The sequence below is a fragment of the Ceratotherium simum genome, chromosome 37 (assembly GCF_057802395.1).
Source record: "Ceratotherium simum simum isolate JZ-2026a chromosome 37, ASM5780239v1, whole genome shotgun sequence".
In the NCBI taxonomy this organism is placed as follows: Eukaryota; Metazoa; Chordata; class Mammalia; order Perissodactyla; family Rhinocerotidae; genus Ceratotherium; species Ceratotherium simum.
This window is the reverse complement of record NC_141936.1, coordinates 9320788-9340335: the sequence shown is the minus strand read 5'-3', so window position 1 is coordinate 9340335 and position 19548 is coordinate 9320788. Positions and strand designations below refer to the sequence as shown.

General features: G+C 38.0%; 1 protein-coding gene and 1 non-coding gene across 6 annotated transcripts in view; both read left to right on the top strand.

Moving 5' to 3' along the window:
* The window catches only part of DIS3L2 (DIS3 like 3'-5' exoribonuclease 2), a 337343-nt gene that overhangs the window by 14753 nt on the left and 303042 nt on the right, over positions 1 to 19548 (top strand). For 2 of the 5 annotated variants that reach the window (XM_087424689.1, XM_087424686.1), the window contains exon 2: positions 14270 to 14450. The exons of 2 other annotated variants lie outside the window; for them this stretch is intronic. The gene's annotated coding sequence lies outside the window, so the exon portion shown is untranslated. Of the gene's footprint in view, positions 1 to 4150; positions 4220 to 14269; positions 14451 to 19548 lie in introns of those variants that run through there. One more of the 5 variants, XM_087424687.1, reaches the window with a different exon arrangement.
* LOC147912297 (small nucleolar RNA SNORA62/SNORA6 family) lies at positions 718 to 850 on the top strand. Its single transcript, XR_015550083.1, has one exon. It is a non-coding gene; the product is annotated as a small nucleolar RNA SNORA62/SNORA6 family (small nucleolar RNA).

Below are 19548 nucleotides of genomic sequence, written 5' to 3'. Positions count from 1 at the left end.
ATGTCCTACAGCTTTTTTAACCATTCTTCTGTTGAAGGACATCTGAGTTGTTTTCATTTTTTGGCTGTTACAAATAAAGTTGCTGTGAACAGTCATGTGCAGGTTTTTGTTTGAACGTAAGTTTTCTTTTTTCTTTTTTTTTTGTGAGGAAGATCAGCCCTGAGCTAACATCTATGCCAGTCCTCCTCTTTTTGCTGAGGAAGACCGGCTCTGAGCTAACATCTGTTGCCAATCCTCCTCTTTTTAATTCCCCAAAGCCCCAGTAGATAGTTGTATGTCGTAGTTGCACCCAACTTAGTTAATTTAACATTGATACAACTTTGATTATATCTACCATCTATTACAGTTTGTTAGTTAATCCAGTCATTAATGTCCTTTTATCATGTTTTCCCCTCTAGCACAGCATCTAGTGTAGGATCACACATGGTATTTAGTTGTCCTGTTTGTTTTGTCTCTAATCTGGACCAGTGCTTTAGCCTTTCTTTGCCTTTCATGACATTAATATTTTTCATGAATACAATCTTTTTTTAAAAAAAAAGGGTGTTCCTCATTTGGTTTGTGTGATGTTTCCTCATGATTAGATTCAAGTTATATATTATTGTTGGCCAGAATACTGCATAAGAGGTGTTGTTTCCTTGAGAAATACATCTTATCACATTAGAAAAATTTCTTTTTAGTTCTAGTTTACTAAGAAGTCTTAATTAAGAATGGGTGTTGGGAGCACATTGTTAGAGCTTGGAGTTGAGGCCACTGGCTGGTGATGAACTCGCAGGTGTAGGTAGTGTGCTACATGAGGGGCAAGGGTCTCTGGCCCGGTGAGTGGAATTTGATAGTAATACTTCCTACAGGTTAAAAGAAAAAAGGGGATGTTGGACTTAATTAATGCCTTTTGGCTTCTATCCTGATGATGATTTGGTTCCATTGTGTTATATATTAACGGATTTCATAATGTGAACCATGCTTGCATTCTTAGAATAAACATTCTATACCATGCATTCGTGGTATATAATTTTTAAATTTAATGTTGGATTAAGTTTTTTATTTTTTAATTTTGGGTTTTGCATTTATGTTCATAACAAAAATTCTTCTGTATTGTTGTATGTGAAAGAGTGTGTGTGTGTGTGTGTGTGTATTCTGTCTTTGTCAGATTTGGTATCAGGGTTATTTAGCCTCATAGAATAAATTGAAAAGTTTTTTAACTCCTCTCCCTCCCCCCAGCAGTTTAAATAACATTTTTTTTTTTTTTTTTGTGAGGAAGATCAGCCCTGAGCTAACGTCCATGCCAGTCCTCCTCTTTTTGCTGAGGAAGACCGGCCCTGAGCTAACATCTATTGCCAATCCTCCTCTGTTTTTTTTTCCTCAAAGCCCCAGTAGATAGTTGTATGTCATAGTTGCACACCCTTCTAGTTGCTGTATGTGGGACACCGCCTCAGCATGCCCGCCCCGGATCCGAACCTGGGCCGCCAGTAGCAGAGCGCGTGCACTTAACTGCTGAGCCATGGGGCCAGCCCCATAAATAACATTTTAATTACCTGTCTCTAAAACCATCTGGGCCTGGTGCATTTTGCGGGGGAGTGTGTGGATCTTTTTAGCATTTTCTGGTTTCTTCTCTGGTTAAGGATCTCTTTAGGTTTTTACCTTTTCTTAAGTTATTTCCTTGTCCTGCTCTCCCTCAATCTTTGGATAAAGACCCAGGCTGTGCATTTGTGGTCCTGTACTCTTTATCTTGCCTAAGTGTTGTCACCATTCATCCTTTTATTCAGTTACTCAAGCTAGATTTTTCCCTCTTCTTATGCCTGTACAGAGTCTTACAATTCTGTTCTTAATTTGCGTTTTGAATCTGTCTTCTTTTTTTCTATCCATACTGCTGTCTGGACCCTTCCATCTGTCTTAACAGGTTTCTCAGTCTCCAGTCTCTCCTTCCAAATCAGCCTCTGAGCTACAGCTGCAGTGATCATGGTAAAATGCAAATCTCATCATGTTAGGCCCCTGCTTGGAATTCTTTGGTGGTTCCAAGGCAAAGCCTTACCCCAGTGCTTCTGATTTGGGTACGAGAGTTCTCTTGCCTATCCCTGTTTTCCAACTTCTAGCTTCCGTCAGCTCCCCAGCAGTCCTGCTGTACCTCATTACCCTGAATTTCTTTGCCCATGCTTTTCACTGTGTGCTCTCCAGAGTGTGCTCACTGACCCTCTCATCCTGGCGCCTTCCTCTGTATCCTTCAGCATTTCTCACAAGCCTTTTCCTGTGAAGCCCTCCTGGAGGGGACTTCTTTTTTTATTTTTAATTTTTTGTTTATTGCAGTAACATTGGTTTATAACATTGTATAAATTTCAGGTGTACATCATTATACTTGTATTTCTGCATAGATTACGTCATGGTCACCAGCCAAATACTAATTACAACCCATCACCACACACATGTGCCGAATTATCCCTTTCGCCCTCTGCCCTCCCCCCTTCCCCTCTGGTAACCACCAATCCAATCTCTGTCTCTATGTGTTTGTTTATTGTTGTTATTATCTACTACTTAATGAAGGTAATCATACGGTATTTGACCTTCTCCCTCTGACTTATTTCACTTTGCATAATACCCTCAATGTCCATCCATGTTGTCACAAATGGCTGGATTTCATTGTTTCTTATGGCTGAGTAGTATTCCATTGTGTATATATACCACAGCTTCTTTATCCATTCGTCTCTTGATAGGCACTTAGGTTGCTTCCAAGTCTTGGCTGTTGTGAATAACGCTGCAATGAACACAGGGGTGCATGTATCTTTACGCATTGGTGTTTTCAAGTTCTTTGGATAAATACCCAGCAGTGGAATAGCTGGATCATATGGTAGTTCTATCCTTGATTTTTTGAGGAATCTCCATACTGTTTTACATAGTGGCTGCACCAGTTTGCACTCCCACCAGCAGTGTATCAGAGTTCTGGAGGGGACTTCTTCACCAACAGAGTTTATCAACTCCTCTCCATGCAGCTGCTTCACCGTTGCTCTTTTGTGACTGTAGTTACGTTCTATTGAAACTCTTTTTCACATGTCTCTCTTTTTCTACTATATTCTGTGAGCTTTCTAAGGACAGAGACTGTCTTCAGCTTTGCATTTAGTGTTAGCACAGTGCTGGGCACCATCGAGTCTCAGATGTTTGTTGAGTAAGTTCAAGGTGTAAAGGATTGTGAGAAAACTAATTTGATTGAAGCAGAAGGTTCTTATAAGAGTATGGAAGATGCTAAGCCAGGATGGGCCAACAGATTATGAAGCAAATTGAATGTTTGGCTTAGGAGTTTAGACTTTGTCTTTAGTTAGCAAGAGGGGTAGAGGAAGGAGGCCAGAGGAGGGAAGGTCATTTATTATTGTCACGCTACAGAGACTGATTAAAGTACCATCATGGTATTAAGATTATTTTAGATTTTTTAGTGTGGGTGCTGGTTTATCAAATAAATAAAGATTGCTGCGAGGTGCCGGCCTGGTGGTGTAGTGGTTAAGTTTGCATGCTCTGCTTTGGCAACTCAGGTTTCGCGGGTTTGGATGCCAGGTGCGGACTGATGCACCGCTTGTCAAGCCATGCTGTGGTGGTGTCCCATATAAAGCAGAGGAAGATGGGTACGGATGTTAGCCCAGGGCCAATCTTTCTCAGCAAAAAGAGGAGGATTGGCAACAGATGTTAGGTCAGGGCTAATCTTCCTCACACACACAAAAATATTGCTGCCAAGGCAAAATAAATGACCTTACATTAATAAGCACAAATGCTTATTGAGTAGTTACTGTCTGCTGGGCACTGTTCTGAGAACTTTATGTATATTACCTCATTTAGTACTCCAGACAGCTCTACGAGGTGTGTTTCATTATTGGGTCTTTTAGATGGTGAAACTGAGGCAAAGAGACATTAAATAGCTTGCCCAAAGCCACAGCTTGTAAGTGGTAGAACGAGGATTCAAACCTGGGCATGTTGGCTCAGAAGCCTCTTAGCCACTAAGCTCTGCTGTCTTCCATTAATCTTCTAGCTTATTCTGGTAGCCCATGGCATTCCAGAGACTGGTATTTTAACCTTGAACTAAGAACCAGGGAAACCATTTTCTATATTAGCTGACATGAGCAAGTGTTATTTGACTTGTTTTACAGGAAATGATCCATTTTCTGAGGGCTTCAAATGTTTCCTCTGTTGCCTCAAGTGGGAGCTAAAATTGAGCCTATTCTGCATCTGATTAGCATTTAAGGTACTTTTTGAAATTATTAAATATTTGAAATGAAGTTTTAAACATCAAACAGCTGTTTGTCTTAGCAAATTAGAAATGAGAGTTTAGAGAAATCCTGTTAAGTTGTCTGGCCCATGGCCTTCAGGCCAGGTAAGGATTGTTTCTTCCAGCACATTCTTCAGTGCTTGATCCAGTCTTTCTTAATTGTCTCAAAGAAAGAGCTCCCTATTCCTGGAGGAAGGCAGTTCTCTATCTCTGATCTGTCTGGGAGTTTTTCTTTGTCATTGGATGTGGAGATTAAAATGTGCTTTATTCTTTCTAAGTTTCTTTTAAGGTCACTACCATCTGAAGTAATACGGAATGCTTGTGTATGCCTTTGCCAAGATTACAGTTGCTATGGGAATCCTAACTTTGGATTTCCTCACATCTGGATTAATGAAATGTGTACAAAGGCTCTGTATGAATATAGGTTTTATATTTTATGCACATCTCAAGGTCGCAAGATCTTAGTGATGTAGCTTCCCTATAAAGGACAAGTTGAACACTTGCAGCCTGAAGTTTTAAAATAATCTTAAGATTCTGAACTTTGCCATGGGGCTTGTGCCCCACACTCTGCTCCTCTGCTCAGAAGGCTTGTGGCAGCTCTGGGAAACCAGAGCTATGGGTGGAAGTGGAGGCCCAGCTTATTTCCCAGGGGCCCGTAGACCTCAGGTTTGTTTTGTCTGCCTGGGAAGCAGGGATTCAGTGCTGCTGTTTTGAGTTCTCTTTTTGAAGCAGCAAGGAGAAGAAATGCCACATGTCTATCTTGCATTTCAGTCTTTTTTTTTTTTTTGGTTTATTGTGGTGACATTGGTTTATAACATTGTATAAATTTCAGGTATACATCATTATACTTCTATTCTGCATGTATTACATCATGTTCTCATGTTCACCACGCAAATACTAATTACAATCCATCACCACACACATGTGCCTAATTAGCCCTTTCACCCTCCTCCCTCCCCCCTTCCCCTCTGGTAACCACCAATCCAATCTCTGTCTCTATGTGTTTGTTTGTTGTTATTATCTATTACTTAATGAGTGAGATCATACGGTATTTGACCTTCTTCCTCTGACTTATTTCACGTAGCATAATACCCTCAGTGTCCCTCCATGTTGTCACAAATGGCTGGATTTCATCCTTTCTTATGGCTGAGTACTATTCCGTTGTGTATATATACCACATCTTCTTTATCCATTCTTCCCTTGATGGGCACTTAGGTTGCTTCCAAGTCTTGGCTGTTGTGAATAACGCTGCAATGAACAGAGGGATGCATGTATCTTTACGCATCGGTGTTTTCACATTCTTTGGATAAATACCCAGCAGTGGAATAGCTGGATCGTATGATAGTTCTATGCTTAATTTTTTGAGGAATCTCCATACTGTTTTCCATAGTGGCTGCACCAGTTTGCACTCCCACCAGCAGTGTATGAGAGTTCCCTTCTCTCCACATCCTCTCCAACACTTGTTGTTTGCTGTCTTGTTAATTATAGCCGTTCTGACGGGCGTGAGGTGATATCTCATTGTAGTTTTGATTTGCATTTCCCTGATACTTAATAATGCTGAACATTTTTTCATGTGCCTGTTGGCCATCTGTATATCTTCTTTGGAGAAATGTCTGTTCAGGTCTTTTGCCCATTTTTTAATTGGGTCGTTAGTTTTGTTCTTGTTGAGATGCATGAGTTCTTTATATATTTTTGAGATTAACCCCTTATCAGATGTATGGTTTGCAAATATCTTCTCCCAGTTTTTAGGTTGTCTTTTCGTTTTGTTGATGGTTTCCTTTGTTGTGCGGAAGCTTTTTAGTTTGATGTAGTCCCATTTGTTTATTTTTTCTATCGTTTCTCTTGCCCAGTCAGACATGGTGCTTGAAAATGTGTTGCTAAGACCAGTGTCGAAGAGCGTACTGCCTATGTTTTCTTCTAGATGTTTCATAGTTTCAGGTCTTACCTTCAAGTCTTTAATCCATTCTGAGTTAATTTTTGTGTTTGGTGTAAGGTAATGGTCTCGTTTCATTTTTTTGCATGTGACTGTCCAGTTTTCCCAGCACCATTTATTGAAGAGACTTTCCTTTCTCCCTTGTATGTTCTTGGCTCCTTTGTCAAAGATTAGCTGTCCATAGATGTGTGGGTTTATTTCTGGGCTTTCAATTCTATTCCAATTATTTTGGTTGTTTTCTTACATTGTCATATTTCTCTACTATCTACTTAAAGTTATTAACTGTTAATCCGTGGTGATGCCCTTGTGGGTGGTAGAGGTTGGGAAATGTAGAATTTTGAAAAGCTGCATACCCTAGAGTCACCATCTTTCAAACTCATTCATGCTGAATGTCGTGAATGTGGAACATAATTTCTCTAGAGTAAGGAGGGCTAGCATCAGTTTGTCTTTGTAGGGCTTCTCTCAGATCCCCCAGTACAGGACACTCAGCTGACAGACCAGATCCAAAGTCAGCGGGTTGGCTTAGGGGTCATTAAAGTTTCCCCATCTTTCTGCCTGTGGTCTGGATTTAGTCTTAATCATTTTGCTGTTGAGAATTTTGTGTCCTGCATTCCTCCAGATCCCTTCAATAATGCTAGAATTCTTCTCTGTGACTTTGATACAACTGCTTGTGGCTGTGCATGTCTTCCTCTGGGAGTGTTCTGCAAGACATGACGAGGACCTTGTGTTGTAGGCGGGAACATGGTCCTTAGTGAGGCCTTACCTTGCTTGGGACTGAACGAGTCTGTAGGTAGTAAATTCCATGTTTGTGGCTGCAGCCCTGAGAGTTGGTGTAGCAACACTTTCCCAAGAAGAAAGTAATGCTATAACTGACGGATTTTTTTTTTTTTAAAATAAAGAACTAACACAGAAGCCAGGTTGATATTGATCTCTCGTGTAAAATAAAAAAAATAGTTTTTGTGAACACTGACATTTTATTTGAAATAATATGAATCTAGGGAAAACTGCTTTCAATTCTTTTATGTTTTAGTCGGTTTGTTCAGTTCACTATAGATTCTGAAAGTCACGTATTTTTCCAAATTGCCATGGTAAAATTGGCCATGTGGGTAAGCTGTGCAGTTCTTTTTTCTTTGTCTTATTAATTTTGAGATTAGTGTATGTGGGTAGGTGATGGCTTTGATTATCATTTAAATTATGCATAGAGCTGGTGGTTGAGTTATTTTTCGGTTCTATTATTAAATAGCTGCTTCTGTATCACAGCATGAAATTGAGATTGCACCTGTGTGATAACCTTGCTCCGTAAAATTTATGCTTTATGTAAGTAAAGGCCCTAAGTGAAAATAGTAGTTATCACTGAATTGTTTGCTGAATAGACTATTTTGCCATTTATGACCTGTAATTTAGAGTTTTTAAAAGGGAATTTAAAAGACTTCCCACATACTTCCGTATAATTTAGTACTTGTATGTGTATACAGAGGAGATAAAGTGTGTGTGTGTGTGTGTAGGAGTAGATGAAATAACATTGGTTATTAATTGGTAATTGTTGAATTTGAGTGATGAGCATACATTCATTACATCATTCTTTCTACTTTGTATATGTTTTTAAATTTCCAAAAAAAAAAGATAAAGTTGCCCCAAAAAGTAATGAAGAAAAGTAATAAGATCCCTGATGGACTTTATTTGATCGCACGGACTAGGAGTTAATGAAATACATGTCATGATTTCCAATACCTTTTAGGGTGGCTTTTTCAGTGCTGCTGAAGTACTTCCCTCAGTTACTTCAGGAGAGAGAATATCATTTTATCCTGTTATTGCCCAAGTTTACGATCACAGCAGAGATATTCCAATGTGACCCTTCACATGTCATGAAAATAAAACCCTTTGTTTTGTTATGAGCCACTTTCTTTTGCTATTTGGAGCTGAGCATGAATTCTGACACCAATGGGTGCCTTCCTGTGCTTCTTTAGATTCTGATTTCCGTTAAAAAAATGAAGTTTTTATTTAGTCCCTATTCTTTTAGATTTCACAAGTTTCTCTGTCTGTTCCTTCCCCCATTGGATGAAGAGAAATTTCTTCTTGTTTCTAAAGGTACTTGTGTTTGATCTGAGCCTTTTACTCCTTTGTCTAGAATTTGTCTCCAAAGTCTGTACATTTATCCCAAAAAGAAAAGAGAGAATAAATTTCACGGGGTTGAAAGTGCCAATTGGTATGAAAATCTTTAAAGCATAACAAGTAATCTTACTCATTCCAATTTAGTAATTCTGTAGATGACTTTAATTGTAGTAATGAAATAATGGAAACATGAGATTAAATTTATAATATAGTCCTGTACAAAGGACACATGAGAAATGAAGCTATTTGTTGAAAAATGAAGCACTTTCTACCTCATAATATTTTGGGGTCTTATTTGGCAGCAAAGCTTATATTTGAGAAGACCCTGAGTGATGTCTTTTGATTTTGGTTTTGTATGCTGCCTCATTGCAAATCTTACATTTGTTATGTTATTTATGACCAGAACTCTGATACTTCAATGACATTAAGATGATTCTGTCTTTATTAGGCAGGCAGATGATACTGAGATCCACCCTAGCAACATCCTTACTGTACTTCTTGCCTTTACTGATGTACTCCTGTGCATTATCAAGATGTGAAAACATTAAACTCCAAAATGTGGATGAATCTTCTAATAGGCACCAAGATTCTAGAGTGTTTTATGAATTTGTATAAAAGAATTTCATAAGCAGGGAAAAGACAGTTCAGTTGTCTTTAAGGGTTTTCTTAAATTCTGGAATGTGGGGAAATGTTTTAGTGTTTTGAAATTGTCAAATTTCAAATTACTATTTTGAAGTAATTTTTATTATTATCTTTTAAAATTAGAGTTGAGAAACATTACATAGGCTTTTCATTCTTTTTCAATAGTGTCAAGGCATATTGCCAAACTCTGTCTTTTTAGTTCCCATTGTGACGTTAGGCCATAATAAATTATCATCATGTTATCAAAACATTTATTCAGTGTCTACTTTGAAGGACACTGTGTAGAAGTAGGCATAGGACTCCTGCTCTTCAATAATTTATAGCTGTTAAGGAGTAACAGAGCATCCCTTTTAATTACTTCATTCAGTAAACATTTCCTGGGTGCCTGCTGTGTGTCAGCCCTACTGGGCACTGGGGATACAGTGGTGAACCAGACAGACAAGGCCCCACACTCTTGGAGCTTACTTTCAAGGATCTTAAATACTTAATGTGCTGAATGACGTAATTGTTCAGGACTCTACAAGGGGGATATTATTTTTTTCTGATATGGTTAGGAAAGGCTGTATTGAGAGGGTAGGACTTTTGAGCTGGACAGGGAGTAGAATGTTCATTTCCCAGTGCGTATGCTGTGGCACCTGCTATAAAGAATTTTGTGGTCAAATAAATGTGGAAAACAGCACACATGGGATTGCAGAGAAGGGATCCCAAGAGCTAGAGAAATTAGGTGAGGTTCAGAGAGGGGAGAGGATATGACATTTGAACTGTTCTTTACTGGGTACAATTTTAAGAGTGAGATTGGAGTAGAGGGTGAGTGCACTGTGTGAGCTTGAGGAATAGAGGACATGTTGGGGGAGTACTAGTCAAAATGTGCCCAATCCCCATGCTCCCTCCTCCCCTCACAGGAGCTCTCATTCATCCTTGGCCCCACCTTCTCAGTTCTTCCTTCCTATCAGTATTTTAACACACTCAAGTTTCCCCTTTAATGAAAATAATAGTAACAACAACAACAAATGGAAACTATCTTTTGATTCCACTTCTCCCTCTTCACAGCCAAACTTAGCAAGAGTCAGCTGAACACATTCATTCCACGTCCTGCCTGACCATTAATGCCTCAGCTAATTCCTCTTTGGTTGTTATTCCCATTGCTTCACTCAAACAGCTCTCTCCAAGCTCCCTGTGACATCCATGCTGCTAAGTCTAATGAACACTTAATTCTTTATTTCACTTCTCTTAGCAGCATACAACTTTATTGCCCACTACCTTCTTGAAACCTTGATTTTCTTGACATCACACTCTCCCGTTTTCTCTTATATCTTCTCCTGAGGAGGCCATTCCTCCTCCATCTTTGCAATTTTGATTTCCTTTTCCCTGGCTGTTGAACTTTGAGGCTACTCAAATCTCAATCATAGGCTCCTTCTATTTTTACTCCTTTCTCTCTCCATAGGTGGATCTCATCTGTGTTCACAACTTCAATTACTATTTGTTCTCTGGTGACTCCCAAATTTGATCTCAGCCCAGACATTTTCAGAGCTCCTGACTTTGTATCCAGCTGCCTGTTTGATATCATCTGTTGGTTTGCAAAGTCAGCTCACACTCAGCATGTCTAGTACTGGGCTGATGATCTCTACCCCAGTCCAATACCCCTGTCCCAGTGAATGTTACCGTCCTCCATCCAATTGTATAAGCCAGAAAATATGATCATCCACTTTGCTCACCCTTCATGTGCAGTCCATCACCATGTTTTGTTGATTCGGCCTTCTAAATATTTATTTTTCTCAATACCATCATTTTTTAATGGACTGCTCAACTAGCCTCCTAACTGGGGACCCCATTCATTCTTGTCCCCCTATCTCCAACCCATTTTCTACCCTGAAGCTAGAGGGATTTTATCAGAATGTAAATCTGATCATGTCACCCTCCTGACTGAAGCATTTCAGTACCTCCGCATTGTTGGTAAGATAAAAAACCAAAATTATTAATATACCCTGCAAGTTCCAGCATGGTGTTGCCTCTGCTTTCCCTCTAATCTTACCCTACTTTCCCCTTTGTTCTCTAAGCTGTAACCACCTTACTTGAGTATGTTATATACCCTCCCACTCCACGGTATAAATTTCAGTTTACACATCAATTACATATCAATTTGTATAATTGTTTGATTAACATCTTTCTTCCACCCTAGACTGTAAGCTTCCTCTGTAAGAGAGAATGGACTGAGTCTCGTTTTCTTCTTTTTTTCCATTGTATTCCTTAGGGCCAAGCATAGTATCTGGTCCAATGTAGGAGCTCAATACATTTTTGTTAAATGAGTGAATGAATGAGCAAGTGAATGTTTCAGTCAAAGTCATAAGAGAGGAGAGGATGTGTGAAGTGACACAGAAGTAGGAAGTTATGTTAGTAGATGCTGAAGGACCCTCTGAGGCAGTGGTGTAAGTTTTAAGTAGGGCAGTGACATGATCAGAGCTACACATTAGGAAGGGTAAACTGGCTGTGGGATTCAGGGCTAGATGTGAAGGAGGAGGGGCTTGAAGCAGAAGAAGCTGTTAGTATACGAGAGGGGCAGTATGGACCAATACTAGCACAATGACAGAGACTGTTGGAGAGTATAGAGTGGGAATGATGGGATCTGATTGATTGTTGCAGATGAGTAGAGGTGACAAAATTTCAATGTTTCATTATTTCAGTCTCTTAAATTCAGCATTTCATTTTTCCTTGGGAAATGGTGGAATTTTTCACAAACTTTATTTAGCAGGCACTTTGCTAGGCTTTGGGATTGCAGAAGTGAATAAAATGTTTCATAATCTAAGCTCTATACATTTTCTAGTATATTGGTTTTTAAACTTAGACTAAAACTATATTATCCTAAATTCCACTAAGAGTTATAGTACTTTACAAGTTAGAGAAGCATTTGGGAGCTAGAGTTCAAGATGTGATATGGCATCAGCTTTGTTCTAATATAATAATAAGATGCCTTTTTTCTTTATCAGTAACGCTTGATTGATGCCAGCAGTCCCAGAATTAGCCCTGAGAGTCTAAAACTCTTAAGTTTAATTCCCTAGAGATTTTCACAAAGATCCTAAAATGATAAGTTGTAGGTAAATGTTTAGCCAATGTCTTTCATTAAAATGAAATAATTATATATAAGTCCTTCCCACCTGTCCACTTTACTGCTTAAGGATAAAACAGAGAACTCGGATTCCAGTTATTCTTTTTGGTCTTCTGAGAAGAGCTCTAATGTTCAACATGTTGAGTAAAAATTTCTTAACTTGTCATTCACCTATGTCAATGACCAGGTCCTAGAAATGAAAAAAGAAAAACAGTTTTATCTATTTTTTTTTTTTGTTTTATGGATGATGCTTTTGGTGTCATAGAGTCTAGGAGTTAATTTTTTTGTAAGATGTGAGGTTTAGATCAAGGTTTATTTTTTTGTCTGTTGATGCCCAGTTGCTCCTGCATCATTTGTTGAACAGGCTATCTTTTTTCCCTTGAATTGCTTTTGCATGTATGTCGAAAATCAATTTGGCATGTTTGTATATGTCTATCTCTGGGTTCCCTATGTTGTTCCGTTGGTCTGTGTGTTTGTCTCTCTGAAAATACTGTGCTGTCTTGATTTCTCTAGCTATAGAGCTTAAAATTGGACAGTGTATTCCTCTAACTTTATTCTTTTTTTTCATTATTTTAGTTATTCTAGTTTTTTTGCATTTCCATATAAATTTTAAGATAAGCTTGTCTATATCTACAAGAACTCTTGGGATTCTGATAGGAATTGTGTTAAATTTAAAGATCAGTTTGGGGAGAATTGACCTCTTTTACTATGTTGTAGTCTAGTATCTGTATCTTAGCACTTCAGGTGAAATGTAGGAATCTTACCATTTAGGTCCCTTTATCCTCCCTACTTTATAATTAGTTGTCGTAAATATCTCCTTTACTTACATTGAGAACCACATCAGACACTGTTGTACTTTTGCTTTTAACCATCTAATGTAATTTTAAAAACTCAAGAGGAGAAACATAGTTTAGTTCATTTATCTATAAAGTTACCCACCCACATTAGTTACTTTTTGCTTCTAAAAGTTCTATTTAATTCTTTTAAAATTTGTCTTTTCATAAGCTTCTTTCACTTTTTATTTTTTCTTTCATTATAGTGTGTATTTGTCATTTTTATGATCTGAAATTACTTTATACCACATTTTGCTGTTTTTTTCTGACTCTCAATCATGATGGCTCTCTTCCTTATGTGTTTTGTAAGCATTTATCAGGCTTTTGACTGTGGGAATACTCTGAAGTGAATAGTTCTGAGAGGAGTTTTTGGGTTCAGCCAGCACCCGGGGACACTACCAACCTAGGATCACTTTAAGTTAGTGTCTGTGCCTGGGGTTAGTGTGACTGCACTGCATGAATGCAAGCCCGTATTTATGAATCTTCTGGGGAAATTCTCCTGTGGCCCTAGTTGGATCTCAGGTCAAAACAGACACATTTCTTGATTGTTTTTCTTCATCAGTAGGTGTATTTTTTTCTAGCCTACCTTTTCACTGAGTTGGTTGCCCTTTAAGGGTCTTGATTTTTTGCAGGGGGGCCTAATTTCCACTTCTCTACATTTCAAATGGCCAGGGCCTTATCTCCTATCCCCCCTGTAGGTTTAAACTACAAACCTCTTGGTACTGTCACCAGGATGTACTCCCATGGTCTCTGTAGCGTCAGCTTCTACTTATTCTGATTTCTAGCTCTCACTTGATTTTTAGCTCCTGAGAATTTTCTTTTCTCTCTTGAGAGCTCAACTGTGCTTTCAAGTTGGTAATATTTTGTTCAGCAGTTGTAGTAATTTGGTATCAGAAGTTTTTTCAGAATATTGACTCTACTATGTTACCAGAAATAGAAGTTTCTGACACATCATTCTATAGATCATAGATTGCTGGGTTAGGGACCCACTCCTGGTTCCTTCAGAACTAGTTACTTGGGACAGAAGTTGCTTGCTGTCTCTCTGGAGGGGCTGTGCATGTGACACGTGTCCTTAAAAGGAAGGATTGCATCTTTAGCACTGCTGTCATGTCTGCCAAGGAAGTAGAGAGGCTCAAGAAGAGGGGGAATGTTCAACCGTGTCAGGTGCTACAGAGAGGTCAAGTAAGATCAAGACTGAAAATTGACAGTGGGATTTCACAATCGAGAGATCTTTTCCAGAGCAGTCTCCAAGGAATGGAGGGAGAAAAAGCCTATTGTATTTTTTAATCTCTGGGAGGATGGTCCTTAGTCCAGGCAATTCCTGTTTTTCTCAGAAAGAATGACTTATTGTTTATCAGTATGTGGCTGTTTATTTTATATTCTCTTATTTTAATTCTCTCTAGGTTCCAACTCTGCCTTAGACGGATTAGCTCCATTTGTCATAGAAACTGGATTCAGCCATAGAGTGTAGGACCTATCCTGTGTGTACCTATCCTTAAAGCTTTCCTTTATGTCTCTTCAAATGAGGTAATCAGAAGACAGAACTGAAGAGCCTAGCTGGAGTGTTCAAGTAAGAGAAAGAAGGTATGAGGTATTGCTAGTTTTAACATGAAGTTTCTGTTATGTGGAATTTCTAAAAGTTATCATGAAAAATTTCAAACATACAGAAACTAGAAAGAGTGGTTCATCAATCCCTATTTACCCATTTTCAAAATTCAAGAATTTTTGTACATTTGCCTCCTTCATCTCTCTCTCTCTTTTTTTTTTTTGTGAGGAAGATTAGCCCTGAGCTAACATCTGTCGCCAATCCTCCTCTTTTTGCTGAGGAAGATTGACCCTGGGCTAACATCCCTGCCCATCTTCCTCTACTTTATATGTGGGACGCCGCCACAGCATGGCTTGGTAAGTGGTGCATAGGTCCGCACCTGGGATCCGAACCTGCGAATCCTGGGTTGCCAAAATGGAGCACGCAAATTAACTACTATGCCACTGGGCTGGCCCCTCCTTCATGTCTTTTGTATTTCTCTTTTCTTTGCTGAAATATTTTAAAGAAATCCCTGACATCATTTATTGTACATAAATATACATATACATATACGTACTATGCAATATGGAAATTGTCACACACAGTCACAATGCCATTATCAAACCTAATACAGAATTGACAGTTCTTTGGTATCATCTACTATACTGAGAGTATTAATAGGCCTTTTTTTTAAAAGTTCTTTGAATGTGCTGAGGTTGTTCCTCCTTTGTTGTCTTTGCACTTGTCATGCCCTCTGCCAAGAAGGCCCTACTCAGAGACCTTCACATGGGGACTTCTCATCATTAGATCTTAGCTCTGAATTATTTTCTCAATAGAGGCTTTTCCTAATCATCAAAGCTAAAGTCGTGTCCTCTTTCCCCATCCCATGTGTCACCATCTCATCACTCTGTTTCACTGCCTTGTTGTCTGTTTACTTGTTTGTCTTCTCTGCCCCCTAGATTGTAAGTACCGTGAGAGTAGGGGCCTTGTTGGTCATGTTGTGTTTATTGCTCTGTGCCCTGGGTGTGAAGAGGTCCTAGCATATTGTAATGAAGTACATGTTTAGAAACAAGTCAGCTATTAGAGAGATTAATAAGAAAAGATTCCAAAGTTTTCTTAATATTTTATAACCATTATCTCTTCCTACAACTGATTCCTATTCCAGAGCTTTTCTTTTCTCAAGAGCTTTAACCAACAGCTGTGTTTGTAAAAAGTGCTGGGTTGTTGTCCCTTTCAGGACATTTAATCTTTTAAATCCTCAAAATATTTTGTAAAATATAAGTGAGTAAAGTCACTTCTGACCTGTTGAGAGGCAGTGTTTTTACTGTCATAACTCTCATTTGAGATCACTTTATTTGAGCTTACAGCTAATAAATCTGTTTTAGCCCATAAGAAACAGTTTGGAATGATCTCGTAGTCCACATATCCTTTAGCTGATTATTTGAACTTCTTTTATTTAGTACATCATTTGTATTCCATGTTACGGGGTGTTTTTTAATTGTTATATTGTCAATTGTTGGGCATGTTCTTTAACATGAGAAGAAAATGTAACTCAATAAACAGATATGATATTATAATTAAAGACTTGGATTCTTTTTGAAAATGTGTAATTTCAGACTAGTTGAAAAGATGCAAGAATGATACAAAGAATTACCTGTACTCTTCACCAGATTCCCCAGCATTCACATTTTATCACATTTACTTAACATCATTCCCCACTTGCCCTCTTTTTTTTGAGCTGAGAGTAAGTTGCAGACACTCAAAACGAAGCCATTCTCTTTTATAACTGTTGTGCAATGATAAAAATCAGGAAATTAACATTCATATAATACCGTTAGCTAACCTATAGATCTTATTCAAATGTCTTCAAGTTTCCCAGTCATGTCCCTGGATCACAAGTTGCATAGAGTTGTCATGTGTCTTTAGTTTCCTTTAATCTGGAACAGTTTTTCCTTTCATGAATTTAACATTTTTGAAGATTACAGGCCAGTTATTTTGTAGCAGGTCCCTCAATTTGGGTTTAACTGATGTTTCATAAGTGACATGTTATTCTTAGTGTATCATATCAGAAGGCCTGTGGTGTTGTTTTTTCCCATTGGAGATGTCTTCTTTGATCACTTGGTTAAGGTGGTCTGCCAGACTTCTCTGCTGTCAAGATAATGCTTTTCCTCTTTGTATTTAATAAGTATCTTTGAGGATATTTTGAGACTATTTTATATTCTATTATTCCTGAAACTTTCACCCACTAGTTTTAGCATCCATTGATGAATCTGCATTAATTATGATGATGATGATTGCTGATGGTAAATTTTGTAATTCTATCATTTTTCTACATTTATTATTTGGAATTCTGATGTAAGGAAGAGCTACCTCCCTTTTATTTATTTATTTGTTTTTATCAGTATGAACTCATGGATTCTTTATTTAATGGGCTATCATCCATTATTGTTCTAAAATTTTGATACTTAAATTGTCATATAGTTGGCCAGTAGGAGCCTTTTCCACTGGCTTCTGTGAACTTTTGACATGTCCCTATCACTTTTTGAGTGTTTCCTTACTAATGGAACAACAAAATATTCTAGTCCAGGGCTTGGCAAACTTTTTCTGTAAGTGGCCAGATAGTAAATATTTTTGGCTTTGCTGGCCATACCGTCTCTGTTGCAGCTACTTAACTCCACCCTCACAGTGGGAAAGCAGCCATAGACAATTTGTAAAATAAGAGCATGGCTGTGTTCCAATAAAACTTTATTTACAAAGACAGGTGGCTGACTGGCTTTGGCCTCTGGGCTGAAGTTTGCCAACCCCTCCTCTAGGCTCATATTGTACTTTTCCCACTCCAGCCTCAGAAGTGGCCATTTTTCTAAGGAGCCTTGGTTCCTTTTAATGGTGAATGATACTTAGAAACTGAGATCTGGGCACTAGATATGCTCATTGCTACTGGGATATCCTTGATTCTAGGCCCTCTTAGAAGACAGAGCTAGGTAATATCAGAATATATACATGTATACTTGTATATATTTGTGTGTATGTATACAGACACATCTGTATTTCTCTATCCATCTGTCTATATAGTCATGTGCTGCGTGACGTTTTGGTCAATGATGGACCACATATGTGACGGTGGTCCCATAAGATTAGAACCATATAGCCAAGGTGTGTAGTGGGCTATATCATCTAGGTTTGTATAAGTACATCCTGTGATGTTCGCATAGTGATGGAATCACCTAATGTGGCATTTCTCATAATGTATCCTTGTTGTTAAATGATGCGTGACTGTATATATTATAAACCATTGAGTTATAGTGATATCTCCAATTCCATTTCAATACCACAGGGTTTATTATAGCCTTTCCACTTTCTATATTTCTAATTTCTTTCTCCAACATTGACCAACCTGACTCCTCTTACCCACAATATATGTACTTATTTGTTCAATCCTAGAATATACAGAAAGTAGTTTTAGAATTGCAAACCATACCTCTGTGAAAAATTAACCTATTAGTTAGAGTTTAATTTTTATTTACACTTTTTTTTTGTCTTTAGCCTTAGAGTTTAGTTATATCCTGTGCTCAAAAGTTACTTGGGTTAGTCTCCCTCATTCCTTTAGTATGTTGTGTTTTTCATTTTAAATATAGTTAGGAACTTTTTTTAAATATGCATTGCATTTTAGGCTATTTCCCCCATTCTTATTTTATTTTATGTTGCCTTTTTTGGGTATGTGAAACATGAATGTGGTTTCAAAAGTGAGGACATACAAAAAGGCATATACAGTGAAGTGTTACTCTATATCCATTTCTTTTACCCAGTTTTCACCTGCTTTTTCACCCTGGTCCCTCCCACCCCATGTAGATAACTGTTCTGCTCATTCTAATTTACTGTTTTGTGTGTCTTTTTGCACAAATGAGCATGTGTGTGTGTAGTTCTTGTTGTTTCTTCTTTGTTCCATAAAAGGAAGCATACTATAGATAATCTATCCTGTAATTAATTCACAAGCTCATGAATTGATCAAAGTAGAACATTTCTGTGTGGCAAAATGAGTGGCTTCAGCTGAATCAAGTTACTGGAGGGGTGAGTAGGAACTTCATCAGGTTATGGTCAAGTTGAGCCAAGAACAAGAAGCAGACCAGGCTCACCCAGGCACTCTGCCTTGGCTTAAAAAGGTAATAAATACTGTGGGAGCAGGAATCTTGGTGATAATCATTCTGTCTCTTGATACTGCACTAATCTAGGCTGTTCTCCAATCTAGAGGTTGCCCTCTATACCTGATGCACAGTTGCCTTCCTGGGGTCTCCTTTCTCTGTCATCTTGGAAATTACCTTTGTACTTCTTTTGTACTGTGTTTCCTCCTCATTGTATTCCATGTCATCCTCTTTCTTAGTTCATTTTGTCATTTTGGTGGAGCACATCCTTTGGTAGCTTCATAAGAAAGAATACATGAAATTTTTTTAGATCTGCACTTCTGAAAATGTCTTTATTCTACTCCCGTACTTGATTATTAGTTTGACTGCGTATAGAATTCTAGGTTAGAAATAATTGTCCTTAAATTTTTTTTTTTACTATTTTATTGAGGTATAATTTACATACATTAAATATTTCCAATGCTTAACAGTCATTCCTGAAGATCTGGTTTTTGCTCTGGTGTAATTTCCCTTCAGCCTGAAGAACTTCCTTTGGTGTTTCTTGTAGTATAGATCTGCTGGTGATGGATTGTCTTGGTTCTCCTTTATCTGAAAAATGTCTTTATTTTGCCTTCATTCCTGAAGGATATTTTTGCTGGATATAGAATTTAGCATTTATAGTTTTTCCTTTCAGCCCTTTAAAGATGTTGTTCCACTGTCTTCTGGCTGTCGTAAAAGAACATGATAAAAAGATGTTTCAGGAGTGCTGACAGTGTTCCACTGTCTTCTGGATGCCTTGAAAGAAGATGATAAGAAATGATAAGAAATCTGCTGCCATTCAAAATATTCCCCTCTATTTAGTGTATCATTTTCCTTTGCTTTAGATTTTGTCTGTATCTTTGGTTTTCAGCAGTTTGATTTTGATGAGTCTAGATGTAGTTTTCTGTGAATTTTTCCTCTTTGGGGTTCATTGAGCTTCTCGAATCTATATATTTATGTTTTTCACCAAATCTGGGATGTATTTGGTTAATATTTATTC